The following is a 21,571-nucleotide window of genomic DNA, read 5'->3' as shown; positions in this document are numbered from 1 at the left end:
GTCTCTTTGTTCAGCAACACTCCGTAGGACCTTACCATTAAGTGTATAAGTCCTGCTAAGATTTGATTTCCCAAAATGCAGCACCTCGCATTTATCTGAATTAAACTCCATCTGCCACTTCTCAGCCCATTGGCGCATCTGGTCCAGATCCTGTTGTAATCTAAGGTAACCATCTTCACTGTCCACTACACCTTCAATTTTGGTGTCATCTACAAACTTACTAACTGTACCTCTTATGCTCAGATCCAAATTATTTATGTAAATGACAAAAAATAGAGGACCCAGCACCGATCCTTGTGGCACTCCACTGGTCACAGGCCTCCAGTCTGAAAAACAACCCTCCACCGTCACCCTCTGTCTTCTACCTTTGAGCCAGTTCTGTATACAAATGGCTAGTTCTCCCTGTATTCCATGAGATCTAACCTTGCTAATCAGTCTCAGTGTTCTAGGGTATACCTGATCAGGTCCTGGGAATTTATCCACTTTTATGTGTTTCAAGACAACCAACACCACTTCCTCTGTAATATGGACATTTTGCAAGATGTCGTCATCTATTTCCCTACAGTCTATATCTTCCATATCCTTTTCCACAGTAAATACTGATGCAAAATACTCATTTAGTATCTCCCCCATTTTCTGCGGCTCCACAAAAAGGCCGCCTTGCTGATCTTTGAGGGGCCCTATTCTCGCCCTAGTTACCCTTTTGTCCTTAATGTATTTGTAAAAACTCTTTGGATTCTCCTTAATTCTATTTGCCATCGCTATCTCATGTCCCCTTTTTGCCCTCTTGATTTCCCTCTTAAGTATACTCCTACTTCCTTTATACTCTAAGGATTCACTCAATCTATCCTGTCTATACCTTCCTTTTTCTTAACCGAACCCTCAATTTCTTTGTATCCAGCATTCCCTATATCTACCAGCCTTTACTTTCACCCTGACAGGAATATACTTTCCCTGGATTCTCGTTATCTCATTTCTGAAGGCCATTTTCCCTTTACCTGCGAACATCTGCCCCCAATCAGCTTTTCGAAGTTCTTGCCTAATACCGTCAAACTTGGCCTTTCTCCAATTTAGAACTTCAACTTTTAGATCTAGTCTATCCTTTTCCATCACTATTTTAAACCTAATGGAATTATGGTCGCTGGCCCCAAAGTGCTCCCCCACTGACACCTCAGTCACCTGCCCGGCCTTATTTCCCAGAGTAGGTCAAGTTTTGCACCTTGGCTGAAAATGTGTTGCTGGAAAAGTGCAGCAGGTCAGGCAGCATCCAGGGAACAGGAGAATCGACGTTTCGGGCATAAGCCCTTCTTCAGGAATTCTCCTGTTCCCTGGATGCTGCCTGACCTGCTGCGCTTTTCCAGCAACACATTTTCAGCTCTGATCTCCAGCATCTGCAGACCTCACTTTCTCCTCAAAGTTTTGCACCTTCTCTAGTAGGTACATCCACATACTGAATCTGAAAATTGTCTTGTACACACTTAACAAATTCTTCTCCATCTAAAACCTTAACACTATGGCAGTCCCAGTCTATGTTTGGAAGGTTAAAATCCCCTACTGTAACAACTCTATTATTCTTACAGATAGCTGAGTTCTCCTTACAAGTTTGTTTCTCAATTTCCCTCTGACTATAAGGGGGTCTATAATACAATCCCAATAAGGTGATTGTCCCTTTCTTATTTCTCAGTTCCACCCAAGTAACTTCCCTGGATGTATATCTGGGAATATCCTCCCTCAGCACAGCTGTAATGCTATCCCTTATCAAAAACGTCACTCCCCCTCCTCCCTTGCCTCCCTTTCTATCCTTCCTGTAGCATTTGTATCCTGGAACATTAAGCTGTCAGTCCTGCCCGTCTCTGAGCCATGTTTCTGTAATTGCTATGATATCCCAGTCCCATGTTCCTAACCATGTTCTGAGTTCATCTCAAGATTGAGATCAGTAATCAGCTTTTATCTCACATTGCTTGATGATAGTTGGACAACCATTAAATTAACAGAATGATTACTCTCCCCACACGAACAAAGCATAAACAAATCTGTGACAAAGGTCTTGCTTTTCCGTCATGCCCTTTGAGACTACAGTGAGCCCTGATGCAACTCAGGACCAATGAAGTAGGTTTGAACATTACTGCAAGGTTGGAGACACAGTGAAGTTTCACACAACAAGCCCCCACAGGCAGCAATGAAACCGCCACCAGATGTCGATACATATTTGCCAAGAATTCCCCTTTTTTCCTACCATGAAATCTTCATACCCCGTAGGACAGATGGAAAACTTATTTATCATCCCATTCAGTTTTCAGATGACGTGCGACTTAATTATCTGAGCCTGTTCCAGAGAAGCATTCAAGTCCTCATGCCCTTATTGCACCCTTATCAGGTCAACGTTTCTTGCATTGTTTCACAAAAATTGCTTTGTGGAAAAAGACACATTTCGATGAAGTTTTTCATCTTGTGTGATCAGGACAGTGGTAAGATGTACTGACGTAAAGAAGGAGGAACATTTTCGATATTTTTAATCAACTTGTTCAGACATGTTATTACACACCTCTGGAGCAGGTGGAAATTGAATCAAGGCCTCCTCGTCCAGAGGTAGGGACACTACCACTGCACCATAGCAGTTATCGGAACCTATAGCACAGAAAAAAGCCCTTCAGCCCATCATAGTCATGTCAGACAAAACCATCCATCTGACAATCCCAATCCCATTTTGTAGCATTTAGCCCATCACAAGTGCTCATCAAAATGTTATGACAGCCCTCTGCCATCAATTTCTATCTGAAATATTTGATGGTGAAAGGCTTTTGCCTGATGGACCAGTGATTAGATTAGATTACCTACAGCATGGAAACAGGCCCTTCAGCCCAACAAGTCCACACCAACCCTCTGCAGAGTAACCCCCTAGACCCATTCCTCTACATTTACCCTAAACAATATGGACAATTTAGCATGGACAATTCACCTGGCCTGCACATTGTGGGAGGAAACACACGCAGACACGTGGAGAATGTGCAAGACTCCACACAGACAGTCGCCCGAGGTGGGAATCAAACCTGGGTCCCTGGCGCTGTGAGGCAGCAGTGCTAACCATTGAGCCACCATGCCACCCTAACTAAGCCACTGTGCATGATCACATTTAATGGCTGTTATTCCCTTTACATGGGTATTTTTGCAATTGGTCTAACGAATGCAAGATGAAAAGATTGAACAAAATGTTTATTTCTCAGCAATACTCAGATCCTGCACCAAACAATTAAAAATTATTGAAGGGTATGTTTGTTGTTGATCTTTTGATCACAGGGACAAATGATTGTTAAGTGTGATTGTGTGTACTGACTGGTTGCTCACTTTCAAATTTAACAATCAAATTTAACAATCATTTGCCTCTGTGATCAAAACATCAACAATAAACATACTGTTCAATAATTTTTAATCGTTTGGTGCAGGACCTGAGTATTGCTGAGAAATAAACATTTTGTTCGCTGCATTCTACCGGAATTAGAGATTTAATCTCCTGGACCCTGCCTCCAGCCAGAAGCAAGGTAAGAAATCACAGGATGTGGCAAAATAAAAGTGGTATTTTCATTTTCTTTGAACACTTTATTTATCGCTTGTAAAATTAGAGTCATAGAACTGTATAGCATGCAAACAGACTCTTCAGTCCAAATTAAGGCCGACCAAATGTCCTATACTGATCTAGTCCCATTTGCCAGCACTTGATCCATATCCCTCTAAACGCTTCCTATTCATATACACACCCGGATGCCTTTTAAGCGTTATAATTGTACCAGCCTCCACCACTTCCCCTGGCAGTTCATTCCATATACGCACCACCCTCTACTTGAAAACGTTTACCCTTTTAAATCTTTCCATTCTTACATTAAACCTATCCCCTCTAGTTTTGGACACTCCCACTCCATGAAAAAGACCTTGGCTATTCACCCTATCTATGCCCCTCATGAGTTTATAAACGTCTATAAGGTCACCCCTAGGCCTCCAATGCTCCAGGGAAAACTGCCCCAGCCTATTCAATCTCTCCCTATAGCTCTAACCCTCCAACCCTGGCAACATCTTTGTAAATCTTTCTAAACTCTTTCAAGTCTCACAATATCATTCCTGTAGCAGGGAGACCAGAATTGAACGCAGTATTCCAGAATTAGCCTAACCGATATCTTGTACAGCTACAACATGATCTCCCAACTCCTACAATCTATGCACTGACCAGTAAAGGCAAGCATACCAAACACCTTCTGCACTACCCTGTCCACCTGTGACTCTACTTTCAAGGAACTAAACATACACCCCAAGGTTTCTTTGTTCAGCAACACCCCTCAGAAACCTACCATTAACTGTATAAGTCCTGCTCTGATTTGCTTTTCCAAAATGCAGCACTTCACATTTATCTAAATTAAATTTGATCTGCCACTCCTCAGCCCACCAGCCCATCTGAACAAGATCCCATTGTACTCTGAGGTAACCTTTGCTGTCGACTACCCCTCCAATTTTGGTGTCATCTGCAAACTTACTAACCATATCTCCAATTCTTCACATCTAAATCATTTATATAAATGAAGAAAAGTAATGGACCCAGCACCGATCCGTATGGCACACCACTGGTCACAGGCCTCCAGTCTGAAAAGTAACCCTCCACTGCCACCCTCTGTCTTCTACTTTCAAGCCAGTTCTGTGCCCAAATGGCTAGTTGTCCTTGTGTTCCATGTAATCTAATCTTGCTAAACAGACTCCTATGGGGAACCTTGCCAAATGCCTTACTGAAGTCCTTGGAGATCACGTCCACTGCTCTGCCCTCATCAATCCTCTTCGTTATTTCTTCAAAAAACTCAAACAAGTTAATGGCACACAATTTCCAACTGAGGGAAAAGAAACTAATGGTTTCACTAACCATCAGGATTTATCCAGCTGGATAATAGAGAGCCTGAACAATTGACCATGGAAAGCAGAAGAGCTGGAGAATAGACCAGTGATGGGAAGCTGGCGTTAGTGCAGCTCAAAGTGTGAAGGCATGTGATGAAAGTTCCTGGAGCATCCAGAGTTGAGAAGCCAATGGGTGGGTGAGATCTTGGTCTGGATTATTGGGGGATTTTAAACATTCACTGGAGCTGTGGTGGATGTAAGCCCTCTCTTCAATTTCAAAACCATGGTCAGAATGAGCTAGTGTGGGCCCCTGCAGACTTTCAAAGGTGAATTAGGCCAGAGGTGAAAGCCGGGTGTAATAACAGCTTAAAAAAAAATCCTGGTTAAAGTGATCTCCTGGACTAGCTTTCAACACAAAAGGAAGTCAGTAAAGAATTATATAATTCCTTGACCTTTTATTCATCTTGATCTTTAGTCCAAGCCTCTGTCTCTCCCAAGAAACTCTGGGATTGCTGATAGTTGGGGTTGTTTGGCATTGATGGGGGGTAGTCTTCAGCTTTCTAAGTCCTCCTCAAACTGTGTGGCTTTCTCCACTCATTTAAAATGTTTCAAAAATCAATCCTGTTTTTCTAAGCACTTGATCACTTGTGCTACTGTTCCCTTGTGTCAATTATTATTCAGTGAGTAGCACGCTTATCTCGTGAGTCACAAGTCACAAGGTACTGGTTTCAGGTCCCACCCCAAGGACTGAATGCTAGCTCCACGTGCAGGGAGTGCCGCATTGCCAGAGATGCTGTCCTTAGGACAAAAGATTATCCACCTACTCAGGTGGATCTAGAAAATCCCATTGCACATATCCAAGAAAAGCTGTCCCAACCAACGTTTCAATATTTCAATTGACATCTCAAAGAAACAGATTATCTGGTCATTATCATATTACCGTTTACAGGATTTTCCTGTGCATCTTAAATTACAACCATGACTACACATTTTAAAAAAAGGTGCTTCAATGGCATTACAATACTTTCAAACGTCTCGTGCTTGTGAAACTTGTTAAACAGATGGTTTCTTTCTTTGGGGCCTGGTGCAGAGATTTTTACTGCATTGACAGTTGTATACAAATCCAAATTGTTGTTATAGATAGGACTTCAGTTTAAAGGTTGATCCAAATGAGTGCACCTCAGTCTTAGTACTCGGTTCACGTGGTTTATTCCACTTGATCCTTCCCAAACAGGAGCCCATGTCCTAAACAAACTAATCAGCTTCTAGCTGCCTTTCTTAACTGTATACACAGGGCAATGGTCCAGTATAGATTTATACTCTGTTCATCTTACAGCAAAGAAGCCTAAGAAGAGATTTGATAGAAGTATTTAGACTTATGAAGGAATTAGACAAAGTAAATAAAAGATACTGTTTCCAATGGCTGAAAGTTGACAAACCCTAGGCTACAAACTTATGACGATCATAGCAAAAACTAGAGGGGACATGAGGATAAATATTATCACACAATACATGGTCAGGATTCTCAATGCACTGTCCATTAGGGTAATGGATATAGACTCAACAGTAAAGTTCAAAAAGGAACTGCATAAGATATTTTGAGAAAAATATAATCACGGGGAAAGAGATGGAATGTAGGACTGATTCCCCCATCATAATAGTCAGCACAGACTTCATAGGCTGAATGGTTTCCTTCTGTATGTACATCCTGTGATTCAAGAAGCTGTGCTGTGTACATTCCGGTTCTATCCAGGACAGTGGAGTGTCTTATTTAAGTTTTAGTGAAGTTTTCCTTTAGTTTGATTCCTTGCCTGTACCGTCCTTTAGAAAACTGTCCCCACATGTAGATGCTACAGACAATCTAAAAGATTAGAGTGGTGCTGGAAAAGTACAGCAGGTCAGGCAGCATCCAAGGAGCAGGAAAACTGACGTACGGCAGGAACCCTTCACCAGGAACAGACAATGTCAGCTGTGGAATGACATCTGGTAAGATAGCGGTGGAGGAGGGCGTCCCAATGCTCCTCCACTTTTCTTTTTGCTTTTTTTCTCTCTCTTCTCTTGTTTATTTTCTTTCTATTAAGAGTTCAGTTGCAGCGATGGCATTGCCAGTGGAGAGTAGGTCCAGCAGCCCAGACTCCTGGTGTGCAGCTGTGGAGGTGAGTTTGGGTTCCCGGTGGGGTCTGCGTCCGGCGCAGGTTCACAGAGACAGATGTGAATTCGGACCTTGTATGAGACCCTGCAGGCGAAAGTGAGGACTGCAGATACTGGAGATCAGAGTCAAGATTAGAGTGGTGCTGGAAAAGCACAGCAGATCAGGCAGCATCCGAGGAGCAGGAAAATCGACGTTTCAGGCAAAAGCCCTTCATCAGGAATGATGAGACCCTGCAGCACCAGCAGCTTCTGCATCAGCAAGGTGGGCCCATGGGGACTCACGGCGAGGGTGGGAGATGAGTTTGAACTAATGTGGTACCCGGTGGCATTGTCAAGGTCCATCAATGACTCGCGGTGCGAGGATGTCCTTGGAGATGGGATAGCGCTGAAGAGCGATGACGTTTGGTCCAGCAGTGGTGGCATGGTGAAGGGAACACATGGCTGTCCACTAGTCCCATGGCCTACGATGGAGCACTTAACAAGAAGGACTGTGATTTCTTCGTTTTTCTGTCTTAATATTCTATGTTTAGATAATTTTTTCTATGTTTTAAGATGCCATCAGAGAGTAGTAACACTCTGCAATGCTTTTCACTGTATTTTGTAACAAACTGCACATTACAATAAATAAATCAATGTGGAATGTCTACCAGATGGCTTTTTGGAGCAGCTTGTGGTGGAGCTTACCAGGGAACAGGCAATACTGGATCTACTGTTGTGCAAGGAGGCAGACTTGATAAGGGAGCTTAAGGTGAAGGAACTTAAAGTGGTCATAATATGATTGAATTTACTCTGCAATCTGAGGAGAAGATAGAATAAGAGCTAACTTATGAGGAAAGGCTGAGACATTTGAGGCTGTTTTCGTTAGACAGAAGAAGGTTAAGAGGTGATTTAATAGAAACATACAAGATGATCAGAGGATTAGATAGGGTGGATAGTGAGAACCTTTTTCCTCAGATGGTGATGGCTAGCATGAGGGGACATAGTTTTAAGTTGAGGGGTGATAGATTTAGGACAGATGTCAGAGGTAGGTTCTTTACTCAGAGAGTAGTAGAGGCGTGGAATGGCCTGCCTGCAACAGTAGTAGACTTGTCAACTTTAAGCTGAAAATGTGTTGCTGGAAAAGCGCAGCAGGTCAGGCAGCATCCAGGGAACAGGAGAATCGACGTTTCGGGCATAAGCCCTTCTTCAGGAATCCTGAAGAAGGGCTTATGCCCGAAACGTCGATTCTCCTGTTCCCTGGATGCTGCCTGACCTGCTGCGCTTTTCCAGCAACACATTTTTAGCTCTGATCTCCAGCATCTGCAGTCCTCACTTTCTCCTTTCTTGTCAACTTTAAGGGCATTTAAATGGTCATTGGATAAACATATGGATCGTAATGGAATAGTGTAGGTTAGATGGGCTTCAGATTGGTTTCACAGGTCGGCGCAACATCAAGGGCTGAAGGGCCTGTACTGCACTGTAATGTTCTATGTTCTAAGTTCTAAAATAGAGTGTAGGTGTGTGGCATCACCTACAGGTGGTGCTGCTGGCTCCAGAGAGAGAGAGAGAGAGAGAGAACACCGTGTTGTGGGATATTGTCCATCTTGGGTGGTGCATTATCCAGAGGCTACAGAGTGTTCTCATTGACCAGTACCAACAACACCCAGCTTCCTTAACCATCCCAGCCCACCAATGCAATTCTTGCCAAGTGAAGTTCTCAAGACTACAGTGCAGGATGGAGGTCACAGTTTAATCCAAAGGTTAAAATGATGTCCCATCTATAACAAGAACCTCATTTATAGTACCTTTAACATTATAAACTTCAGTCAAGACGCTTCACCAGGAGAATTTTAATCAGATAAAAATCAACACCTGGTCCCTGTAAAAAGACATTCATTTATATAGTAATTTCCACAAACATCAGATATGTCAAAGCACTTTCCAGTCACGGAAGCCCTTTGTTTTTTAAAGTGCACTCACCAGTGAAACTCAGAGAATTGCCCACAATTGTGTTAATGTTTCTGACTTTCTAATGTTCCTCAAATGTACTCACTGCCTGCTGTGCGACTATTTGATTATTCCATACCTGAGCACCTTTACCATCTCATCTAGAGCTAATCCATGAATCCGCATGGGAAGCCCAGCAAGATATTTGACTTCTGGCATCTGAGTCCGATCCTGATCATGCCAGACTTCACAAGAAGGTTCACTGAGTAATCAATGACAGACAGAAAGGGGGGTATGAGGAGCAAGAGAGAACATGGAGCCAAGATGGAAGATAAGCAGGAAGGGTCACCCAGCCTACTCCTAGTCTCATTGCACATGATTAATCCTCCTCCATAACATAAGAGCAGATTGAGCACAAGTTAATTGGGAATAGTCAGCATGCCTTTGTCTGAGGGAGACCGTGTCTCAAAAATATGGTTTTCTTTTGAGCAGGTTTTTGGGTGTACAGATTAAATTAGCTCAGTTCATATGGTCCATATGGACTTCAGTTAGGCTTTTGACAAGGGTTACACGGGATACTATTCATGAATGTAAAATCACTTGAGGTCCAGGGCAAATTTGCAAATTGAATCCAAAATTGGCAGGAAGTAGAAGAAGATGGTCAAAGAGTTAGTAACTGCAATTCAAACTATTTTCGTAACTAACACCAATCACAAGCCTTTGTCTAGTGACATATCACAGAGTTTGGTGCTGAGCCCCTTGCTGTTTGCTGTGTATATGTAGAACATTTTATCAGTTGGTGTACAGATGATACTAAAATAGGCAGTGTGGTAAAGCAAGGCGGAAAGCCTTAGACTACTGATCGGTTGGTTAGATGGTTTGAACAGTGACAAATTGAATTTAGTCCTAAAAAATGAGGTGATGCATTTTGGAAGGATTAACAAGCAAAATGGAGGACACATTATAAAACATAAGACATTGAGCAGAAATTAGGCCATTTGCTCCATTGAGTCTGCCCCACCATTCGAAATGGCTGATAAACTTTTCATCCCCATTTTCCTGGTTTCTCCCCATAACCTTTGATCCCCTTGGCAATCAAGAACCTATCCACCTCTTTTTAAATATACTCAATGACCTGGACTTCACAGCCTTCTGTGGGAATGAATTCCATAGACTCACCACTCTCTGGCTAAAGAGGTTTCTCCTTATCTCCATTTTAAAACATCTTCCTTTTATTCTAAGGCTGTGCCCTCAGGTCCTCATCTCTCCTGCCAATGGAAACATCTTCCCAATGTCTGCTCTGTCCAGGCTGTTCAGTATTCTGTAAGTCTCAATTAGATCTCCCTTCATCCTTCTAAACTCCATCAAGTATAGTCCCAAAGTCCTCAAACATTCCTCATACATTAAGATTTTAATTCCTGGGATCACTCTCATGAATCTCCTCTGGACCTGCTCCAGGGCCAGTACATCCTTCCTGAGGTATGGGGCCCAAAATTGCTCACAATACTCTAAATGTGGTCTGTCCAGAGCCTTATAAAGCCTCAGAAGTACATCCCTGTTTTTATATTCTAGTCTTCTCGAGATGAATGACACCATTGTACATGCCTTCCTAAATACTGACTCAACCTGCAAGTTTACCTTAGAGAAAACTAGCCTAGGACTCATAAGTCCCTTTGCACTTCAGACTTATGAATTTTCTCCCCATTTAGAAAATAGCCTATGCCTCTATTCTTCCTCCTAAAATGCATGACCTCACAATTTCCCAAGTTGTATTCTTTGCCCACTCTCCTAACCTGTCCAAATCCTTCTGCAGCCTCCCCATCTCCTCAATACTACCTGCCCTTCCACCTATCTTTGTATTATCTGTAAACTTAGCCAGAATGCCCTCAGTTCCTTAATCTAGATTGTTAAATGTACAAAGTGAAAAGTTGTGGTCCCAACACTGACCCTTGTGGGACACCACTTGTCACCAGCTGCCACCCTGAGGAGGACCATTTTATCTCCACTCCATTCTTTCTGCCAGACAGCCAAGCTTCTATCCATGCTAACACCTTGCCTCTGATACCATGGGCCCTTACTTTACTCAGCAGCCTCCTGTGTGGCATCTTATCAAAGGCTTTCTAGAAGTTAAGTTAGATAATATCCATTCGTTCTCCTTGGTTTAAGCTACTTGTTACCTCCTCAAAGAATTGTAGAAGATTTGTCAGGCATGACCTCCCCTTGATGAAACTATGATGACTTTACTATTTTACCATGCACTTCCAAGTATTCAGAAATCTCATCCTTTACAATGGACTCCAAATCTTACCAACAACTTGAGGTCAGGCTAATCAGCCTGTAATTTCCTGTCTTTTGCCTTCTTAAACAGGGGGATGATATTAGTGATTTTCCTGTCCTCTGGGACCCTCTCTGACTCTAGTGATATCTGAAAGGTCACTACTGAAGTCTCCACTATTTTTTCAGCTATCTCCTTCAGTGTTCTACCAGGTGATTTATCCACTTTCAGACCTTTAAGTTTTTCTGGCACCTTCTCTTTGTTGATGGCTACCGTACTCATCTCTGCCCTCGACTGTCTTGAAATTTTGGGATATTCCTTGTGTCTTCCATCGTGAATATAGAACATAGAACAGTACAGCACAGTACAGGTCCTTTGGCCCTCAATGTTGCTCCACCCTGTGAAACCAATCTGAAGCCTATCTAACCTACACTATTTTATTCTCGTCTATATGTTCATCCAATGACCATTTAAATGCCCTTAATGTTGACGAGTCTACTACTGTTGCAGGCAGTACATTCTATGCCCCTACTATTCTGAGTAAAGAAACTACCTCTGACATCTGTCCTATAATAATCATCCCTCAATTTAAAGCCATGTCCACCTTATGCGAGCCATCACCATCTCAGAAAAAAGCTCTCACTTTCCACTCTATTTAATCCTCTGATGATCTTGTATATCTCTATTAAGTCACCTCTCAATCTTCTTCTCTCTAGCAAAAACAGCCTCAAGTCCATCAGCCTTTCATCATAAAACTTTCCATCCATTCCAGGCAACACCCTAGTAAATCTCCTTTGGGCTTTCCAATGTTTCCACATCCTTCCTATAATGCGGCAACCAGAACTTCAAGTGTGGCCGCACCAGAGTTTTATACAGCTGCAGCATGACCTCGTGGCTCTGAAACTCAATCCTTCTACCAATAAAAGTTAACACACCGTTTGCCTTCTTAACAACCCTCTCAACCTGGTGGCAACTTTCAAGGATCTATGCACATGGACACTGAGATCTCCCTGCTCATCGACTCGACCTAGAATCTTACCATTAGCCCAGTACTCTGCATTCCTGTTACTCCTTATGAAGTGAATCATCTCACACTTTTCCGCATTAAACACCATTTGCCACCTCTCAGCCCAGCTCTGCAGCTTATCTATGTCTCTCTGTAACCTGCAACATCCTTCGGCACTCCACAAATCTACCAACCTTATTATCATCCGTAAATTTACTAACCCATCTTTCTACGCCCTCATCCAGGACATTTATAAAAATTACAAACAGCAGTGGCCCCAAAACAGATCCTTGCTGTATACCACTAGTAACTGAATTCCAGGATGAATATTTCCCAACAACCACCACCCTTTATCTTCGTTCACCCTCTCGCCAATTTCTGATCCAAACCACTAAACCACCCTCAATCCCATGTATCCATATTTTGTGCAATAGTCTACTGTGGGGAACCTTATCAAACACTTTACTCAAATCCATATACACCACATCAACTGCTTTGCCCTCATCCACCTGTTGGTCACCTTCTCAAAGAAGTCTTTTCAAAAGACATGACCTACCCTTCACAAAACCATGTTGACTATCTCTATTCAAATTATTCCTTTCCAGATTATTATAAATTCTATCTGTTATAACCTTTTTCAACAATTTACTCACAACTGAAGTAATGCTCACAGGTCTATAATTACCAGGGTTGTCTCTACCTCCCTGCTTAAACAAGGGGACAACATTTGCTATCCTTCAGTCTTCTGGCACTATTCCTGCAGACAATCACAACATAAAGATCAAAGCCAAAGGTTCTGCGATCTCCTCCCTAGCTTCCCAGAGTATCCTAGGAAAACTCCCATAAGGCCCAGGGGATTTATCTTTTTTCACACTTTCCAGAATTGCTAACACTTCCTCCTCATGAACCTCAATCCCGTTTAGTCTAATAGCCTGTATCTCAGCATTCTCCTTGACAACATTGTCACTTTCCAGTGTGAATACTGACAAAAAATATTCATTTAGTGCCTCTCCTATCTCCTCGGACCCCACACACAAATTCCCACTACTGTCCTTGACTGGCCGTAATCTTACTCTAGTCATTCTTTTATTTCTGACATACCTATAGAAAATTTTAAAGTTTTCCTATCTGCTAACAACCTCTCATGTCCCTTCCTGGCTCTTCTTAGCTCTCTCTTTAGGTCCTTCCTGGCTAACTTGTAACTCTTAAGTGCCCTAACTGAGCCTTCACATTTCATCTTTACATAAGCCTCCTTCTTCCTCTTGACCAGAGATTCAATTTCTTTAGTAAACCACGGCTCCCTCACTTGATCATTTCATCCCTGCCTTACAGGTAAATACTTATCAAGAACATGCAGTAGCTGTTCCTTGAACATGCTCCACATTTCAATTGTACCCATCCCCTGCAGTTTCTTTCCCCATCCTATGACGTATTGCTAACGCATTAAATGGTAAGACTCTAGGAAGTACAGAGGACCGGAGAGATGTTGGTATGCATGTCCATAGAGCCTTGAAGGCAGCAGGATGGGTGGATAAGGTGGTTTAGAAGACATATAGGATTCTTGCCTTTATTCATCAAGGAACTGAATACATGAGCAAGGTTGCAATGATGGAGCTTAGATATAATGGTGATTAGGCCACAGGAGGAACAGTGTATGCTGTTCTAGTTGCTACACAATAGGGAGGATGTGATTGCACTAGAGACGGTGTAGAAATGATTCACTAGGATGCTGCCCATGGTAGAACAATTCAGTTAGGAAGCGAGACTAGGTGGGCTTAGGTTGTTTGCCTTAGAGCAGAGAAGGCTGAGGGGGGACCTGATTGACAAAGTTCTGACGGCATACACAGGGTAAATAGAAAGAAACTTTTCCCCTTAGTAGAAGGTCAATAAGCAGGCATAGACTTAAGGTAAGGGACAGGAGGTAGAGAGGACTTTTAAGGAGAATATTTTCATCTGAAGGATAGTGGTGTCTGGAATTCACTGTTGGTAGAGTTAGGAACGTTCACAACACTTAAAAACTCTTTAGATGGTACGTCAAATACCACAGCATAATGGGCCATGTGTTGGAAATGGGATTAGAGTGAAGAAGTGCTTGATGACCAGTGTAGAGATGGTGGACTGAAGGGCCTTTTCCAGTGCGGTCATACTCTATGGCTCTAAGTAAAACATCCCTAGAACCACCCTTAGTGAGTTGGAATGGTTCAGTGCAGCCTGGAGACTTCTTATATTTCTTCTGTTACAGGGCATTTTTCATCAATCTGGTCAGACATGGCATGATGTATCTCTAGGGCGGTTGGGACTTGAACGCTGACTTTCTGGCTCTGAGGTAGGGGCTCTACCACCCTCCCCATGGGATTTGGATGACACCGCAAGACCAAAAGTGATCACTCAGCCTTATGTGCCACTGAACAGAATGGTATTTCACTAGGCCATTCCAGAGGGGCAGGCAATCATATTGTTGTGGACCTGGAGTCTCAAGTATGCCAGGTAGGGAAAGCAGATATTGTCCCTTCATGGAAGCAATCATTGAGAGAATAATTTTATAATTACTGATTTAATGATATAATTCAGCTTAAATTCCACCATCTAGCTTAGCAGGATTTGAAGTATGTGCCCACAGCGGTAACCTTTGCCTCTGGATGACTAACATAGAGGTATTAACACAATGCTACTGCTTCCTCCATTAGCCCAGATAGAACCTGGGATTGCTGTGGTCATTGTATGGACCTGCTCAACCAATGGAGCAATATTAAGAAGCACTGTGGCGCTCACCTGACACTGCGCTGTAAAGAGAATGAAGAATCCAGTTTGTACAGTGGGACTGTGTCCACCGTCCTCCTCAGGAGGAAGTCTAAGCCAATCCAAATTCTGGCATTGCCTCTTGTTTTCATCCCCAGTGGGATGAAATTGATGGTACAATTCTCGGCAGTACCAGAGGGCATTGGATTAAGGTGAGGAGTAAGTGGTTTCGAGAGGATCAGAGAGTGTTTTGCTATCACCCAGTGAGAAAGATGGACTATGCGGCCTGGGGGCAAGCACTCTCACTACATTTAAGAAGCATCTGGATGAGCACTTAAAATGCCAGGGCTAGTAGGCTATGGATTAAGTGCAGGTCAATAGGATATATGGAGTTTGGTACAAAAATAGAAATCGCTGGAAAAGTTCAGCATGGCCGGGCAGCATCTGTGGGGGGAAATCAGAGACCGAAACGTTAACTCTGATTTCTCTCCGCAGATGCTGCCAGACCTGCTGAGCTTTTCCAGCAATTTCTGTTTTTGTTTCTGATTTACAGAATCTGTAGTTCTTTTGGTTTTTATATGCAGTTTGATGTTTGTCGTTGACATAGACACAGTGGGCCAAATGGCCTGTTTCTGTGCTCTATGACTCTATCAGTATCAATTTCAGCCCAAGCCAAAAATCATTGAATGGTTTCAGGAGGAACTTTTATTGTTTTGTACAAATGAAAGAACGCATTTTTTTTGCCAGATTGTTCTAATATACGTTACTCACCCATTATGAGTCTGTGGGAGGTTAAATTACAGAGTTCTGCTGCCTACATAGGGTTGAGCAATGGATTGGTTGCCTAGTCACCTTGGTTACCCACTGAGGTGAGGGAACGTCATCTAGCAAAAGCTTAGACTTCTTAAATTTCTTCACATTTGTTCTGATTCTTTAGCCCAAAGGGGGTGTGGTTGGGTTTGGCAATGATTTACTCGAGTCTATAACAACTCTCTGGTGGTTTATTTCAGGAAAGGTGCCACCCAATGTGATACTTAACTGCTGAGGTCAGCAGCCCTGAGGTTCAATTCCCTTGTGTCATGACAAAATAAATGAGTGTTTTAATGGGGCCTCGCAGGAGGATGGAGAAGGGGGTGAGGGTGAATTATTCTTTATAAACAGTTGCATGTTGGACTCTGCCCCTCATGATGTGTTGGAGAAAATATTTTCTGTCATTGAACATTTTTTTAGGTTCTTAAGTATCTTACCATGCCAGAGGTGCTATATAAATGCAAGTACATTTTGTGTATACCTTAAACCACTAATGTATTCTCTTTGGCAAAAAAAAGGTTCATTTCGAGGTCTGTGCCCCAATAACAAAATGCCCTTACGTTATATCCCTGGACTGGGTGCCCTGCTATAGGTCACTGACTCTGGGCTGGTACGGAGTTGAACCAAATGCTGACCCTAGTCAGGAAGATAATGCCTCGGAAGGGACAAGTTCATGGCTTATGTCCTTTGGCTGCCCAGAAACCTAATTCACACCCAGTCCCATTTATCTCTCACTGCTTTCTCAGTGGCCTATGTTAACTCTTGCCCTTGCAATGCCTCTATTCATAACTCGCGTCATTTCAGATTCCCCACTGCCACCCCAATTCTGTAACCTCATCCCATTATCCAACTCCCCACACATCCACATCCCATCAAAGAAATAAAAGGATACTCTATAAAACCCTATTATTTGACGAAGCATGTTCTAATATTTCCTTCAGTGCCTTTTTTTCACAATGCTCTTTTGAAGACTCCTGGAATAGTTCACCACATTAAAGGTGCTATATAAATGCAAGTTCTTTTGATTACAGAGCTCAGAGCTGTAATCTCATTCCATCTGGCTTCACAAAGTTAATTTTATTTTTAACTTCTCCTCTTCACCAAAAGACCATTTCCCCTCATTGCCATCTACAATTTGTTACCCCTTATTGTGAGACTCTGCCCTCTGATCTGCGATTATCCCATAGGGGAAACGACCTATCCATATCCACCCCGTCAAGCTTTCTAAAAATCTTACATGCTTTAATAAAGTCACATTGCATTATTCTAGACAAGCCAAAAAGTCATAGAGTCATCAAGTCATAGAGCATGGAAATAGACCCTTTGGCTCAATTCATCCATGCCGAACAAATTTCAAAATCTGAACTAGTCCCATTTGCCTGCATTTGACCCATTTCAAATGTCTTTTAAATGTTGTAACTGCACTCACCTCCACGACTTCCTCTGGCAGCTCATTTCATACACGCACCACCTTCTGTGTGAAAACGTTACCCTTCAGGTCCCTTTTAAATCTTTCTCCTCTGACCTTAAACCTATGCCCTCTAGGTTTGGACTCCCGTACTCAGGGGGAAAGACCTTGGCTATTCACCTGATCCATGTTCCTTATGATTTATAAACTTCTATAAGATCACCCCTCAGCCTCCAATGCTCCAGCGAAAAAACATCCCAGCCGATCCAGCCTCCCCTTATAACTCAAACTGTCCAGTCTCAGCACCATCTTTTTTGCACCTTTTCCAGTTTAATAATATTCTTTCTTTAGCAGGGTGACCACAATTGCGTGCAGTACTCCAAATGTAGCCTTACCATTGGCTTGTATAGCTGTCACATGATGTCCCAACTCCTGTACTCAATGTTCTGACCGATGAAGACAAGCATGCCAAACGCCTTCTTCACCACCCTGTCTATCTGTGCTGCCACTTTCAAGGAACTGTGTTCCTGCATTCTCAGGTCTCTCTGTTCAACAGCGTTCCCTAGGGTTCTATCATTAATCGGGTAAATGTTGTCCTGGTTTGTCTTACCAAAATGCAACACCTCACATTTATCTGAATTAAACTCCATTTGCCATTCCACAGCCAATGGCCCAGTTGTAGCATTAGATAACCACCTTCATTGTCCACCATCAATGTTGGCGTCATCCGCAAACTTACTAACCATGTCTCCTAAATTCTCATTCAAATAATTTATATAAATGAAAAACAACAGTGGACCCAGGACCAATTATTGCAGCACATCTCTGGTCACAGACTTCCAGTCTGAACTCTTCTACCACCACTCTCTGTCTCCTACAGTCAAGCCAATTTTGTAGCAAATGGGCTAGCTGTCCCTGAATCCCATGTGATCTAACTTTACTAACCAGCCTGCCATACATAGAACATTACAGCGCAGTACAGGCTCTTTGGCCCTCGATGTTGCGCCGACCTCTGAAACCAATCTGAAGCCCATCTAACCCACACTATTCTGTTATCATCCATATGTTTATCCAATGACCATTTAAATGTCTTAAAATTGGGGAGTCTACTACTATTGCAGGAAGGGCGTTCCAAGCACTTATTACTCTCTGAGTAAAGAAACCACCTCTGACGTCTGTCCTATATCTATCACCTCTCAATTTAAAGCTAATGTCCTCTCATGCTAGCCATCACCATCTGAGGAAAAAGACTTTCACTGTCCACTCTATCTAACCGTCTGATCATCTTGTATGTCTCTATTAAGTCACCTCTCAACCTTCTCTCTATATTGTATATTGTAAATATTTGTGGCCCCAGCACTGATCCCTATTGCAGTTCACTAGTTACAGGTTGCCATCATGAAAATGCTCCACTATCCTAATTCTCTGTTTTCTATTAGTTAATCAATCCTCTATCCATGCACAGGATCTCACTATGAAGTCTAATGGGTGGCACCTTATCAAATGTCTTTTGGGAATCCAACTAACTTATTGAATTCCCTGTTTCAATTTCTGAGGTATTGTTATTCTTCCATGGTTTGCAGGCATCACTGACAAGATCAGCATTTATTGCCCATTTCTAATTGCCCTCAAACTGAGTGGCTTGCTTGGCACTGGCTGGGCCATTCACTCATGTGGCTGGTGTGTAATGTAGAGTAACACTAACAGCGCTGCCTCAATTCCCACACAACGTCCCTTCTCAACATTTCCCCTCAATCAGGCATGGTGACTCTCAGTTTAAATTAACTGCCAGCTTTCTCTCTCTGTCTGTCTCTAATAAAAGAGCGCGTCAATGGTTATTTTAAATTCCTGTTAGTCTGGAGCCAGATCAGGTAAAGAATGACAGATGTTCCTTACCAAAAGGCACTAATGAACCAGGCAGGGTTTTGAAACAATTGAAGATAGTTTTGCAGTCATCATTCAACCCAGCCTTCAATGACTGACATATTTTTTAAATAAACAAACATTCCAAATTTGAACTATATATCCCCAGCTCCTATATTACTGTTCTAGTGACATTAACCCTAGGTCACCGTTTCCACACCAATGGAGTTCACCCTTCTCAGTCGGTCCTGTGAAATCAGATCAGGGTTTCTTTATACATCGTAGTAGCAAATTACTGCAGATGCTGGAATCTGTACTGAAAACAAACCAAAATGCTGGAGGTCACAGCGGGTGCTCACAGTGTCCTGATGAAGAGACACCTCGAAACGTTAACATGCTCTCTCTCCATGGATGCTGTCTGGGCCGCTGTGATCTCAAGCATTTAAAAAAAATCTTTCCACATTGTTGGTCCCTGCTTTGCATTGGCTAAGCAAAGAGAGACTTCAATTTCTTAGTTCCTAAGTAACAGTCATGAGATGTGACCGGATCAAAGTTTCTTCTGACAGGCTTCTGTCTGTCAGCTCCTGCGACAGCACAGCACTCCCTCAGTGCAGGCCTAAGAGTTTCAGACTAGAATACGTGCGCTCTCGAGTCTGTGGAATTTCCAAGCTGATTAATGGGTAGGAGAGTGTAATTGCCCAGTGGCTGCTGACAGCTCCAGTCTGACACACGCACAGACCTGTAAAGAGTAACTGCTGGGTTGTCTCATCATCCATCCCAGCGCACTCCCTGGCCCTTAATTAAGTAAACACATCTGAAAAATGTCGAGTGAGCAAACACCCATTAATTGTCGAGTCTATTCTTGTCACAACAAAGTGAACAGTCCAAATCATTCAGTCATTATTCGATAGACAACGCTGTTTCTAAAATAAAACACTCACCTAACCTGTAAAGGTAAAACAAAACAAGCACAGAAAGTGCTGGAGAAATTCAGCAAACCTGGCAGCATCTGTGGAGGGATAGAAAGAATTAACATTTCCGGTCAAAAATAAAAGTTGTGATGGAAGGTGAAATGTTAATTCCCTTTCACTGTCCACAGGAGGAGAGCTGTTGAGCGTTTCTTGAATTTTCTGTTTGTACTTTCAGAAGTTTCTGACAGAGAGAGAGAGAGAGAGAGACCAAGACCCTGGCTTAATACAACACAACCAAAATCACAACCTGCAGCGACCCGGTATCTCTGAGGCAGCGACAATGCCGACAACAATGTGTTTCCAGGGCTGGCCGGGGCACAGCAAACCTCCAGGAGGCTCCAACAAGGCAAATCCAAGTCAGACAGGCAGCTGCAGCTGAGCCGAGAGTGAGCGGCAGCTCCGGCCAGAGTGAAACCTCATCCCTCAGGCGGAGAGAGAGAAAACAAACACTGTTTAATTCAGGCTTCAAGGAGCCTTGGGCCAATGAAAGTTTCAAACAATTCCCCTTTTATCGCTCACGCTCAACTCTCCACTTCCTGCTTACAGCTGCCCTTGGTGCAGAAAATATTGCTGTAGCCCAGTGTTGATGTTACACACCGCCCTGCCATAATCCCCAGCGCTGGCAAATTGTAAATGCTTCCATCTCTGCTCCCCCCCCCCCCCCCCAACCCCATCTCCCTCCTCACCACCCACATCCCCACCTTCACCAGCATCACCTTCAACACAGCAAGTCCTTTACCCCCTCCCAAATTAACAAAACAGGTGAGAAAACCAGCAGGCAAAACGAAAAGAACTTACGTGCATTTCTGTATCACTGGCATTTCTGTAATTCTGAGTTCAAGCAGTTGTGTAAATATTTAAAAGAGCACAAAAACAGGATGAAAGTTTTAGTCGCTAGTGCAGTAACAGAGCAGCTGTTGCTTTGTGTTTGTTTTTTTGTGAGTTCACGCCACGCCAAACATTGGAAAAAAATATTGAGAACCTGAGTGAAAGTTTGCTTCAGTCTTTGTAAACTGGCTGTTTATAAACACAGACAGCACATGTACATCCCCAGTCCCTGTGCTGAAACCACGAAGGGAGAAACGACCTGATTGAGACAGTGCCGTTTCGGCACGTCATTATATATACCGTCTAGTTCCAGGCATGTGGGTAGAAATTGCGTGTCTTAGCTGAGAACATTCTGAAGAAGGGTCACTGCGACCGGAAAGTTTAACTCCGCTTTCTCTCTCCACAGATGCTGTCAGACCTGCTGGGGCTCTGCCGCAATTCCTGTTTTGGTTTCCTCCGCAGTTGTTATGTTGTTCCAGAAAGGGCTTGTGTGGGACAGGTAAAGTGCGCTCAGCAACAAGGGGATGTGCAGGACAGTGAACCCCAATGCATCCTCCTTCCGCTCCCCACTCCCATCAATTCTGGGAGGCCAGAGACTGAATTGATTGGGGCTCGGCTGGTCTGTGGACCTTGTGTTTTAAATATTCTTAGGGTTTGCAGAAACAATTTCACCATATTTTAAATAAAGAAAGACGTGCGTTGATGTGGCGCCGGTAGGCACC

The 21,571-nt window shown here is 43.0% G+C and overlaps 1 protein-coding gene across 2 annotated transcripts in view; it reads right to left on the bottom strand.

Annotated features, from left to right (window-relative positions):
- The window catches only part of LOC148149340 (G protein-coupled receptor 68-like), a 27,485-nt gene extending 5,914 nt beyond the window's left edge, over window positions 1-21,571 (bottom strand). Inside the window, exon 1 of one of the 2 annotated variants that reach the window (XM_043696931.2) lies at window positions 20,820-21,571. The gene's annotated coding sequence lies outside the window, so the exon portion shown is untranslated. Of the gene's footprint in view, window positions 1-20,268; window positions 20,439-20,819 lie in introns of those variants that run through there. The other variant, XM_043696933.2, reaches the window with a different exon arrangement.

The sequence above is a fragment of the Chiloscyllium plagiosum genome, unplaced genomic scaffold, assembly GCF_037043375.1.
Source record: "Chiloscyllium plagiosum isolate Xiang-an unplaced genomic scaffold, Cpla_swu_hap1 HiC_scaffold_8, whole genome shotgun sequence".
NCBI classification, from domain to species: Eukaryota; Metazoa; Chordata; class Chondrichthyes; order Orectolobiformes; family Hemiscylliidae; genus Chiloscyllium; species Chiloscyllium plagiosum.
This window is presented reverse-complemented; position numbering and strand designations above follow the sequence as displayed.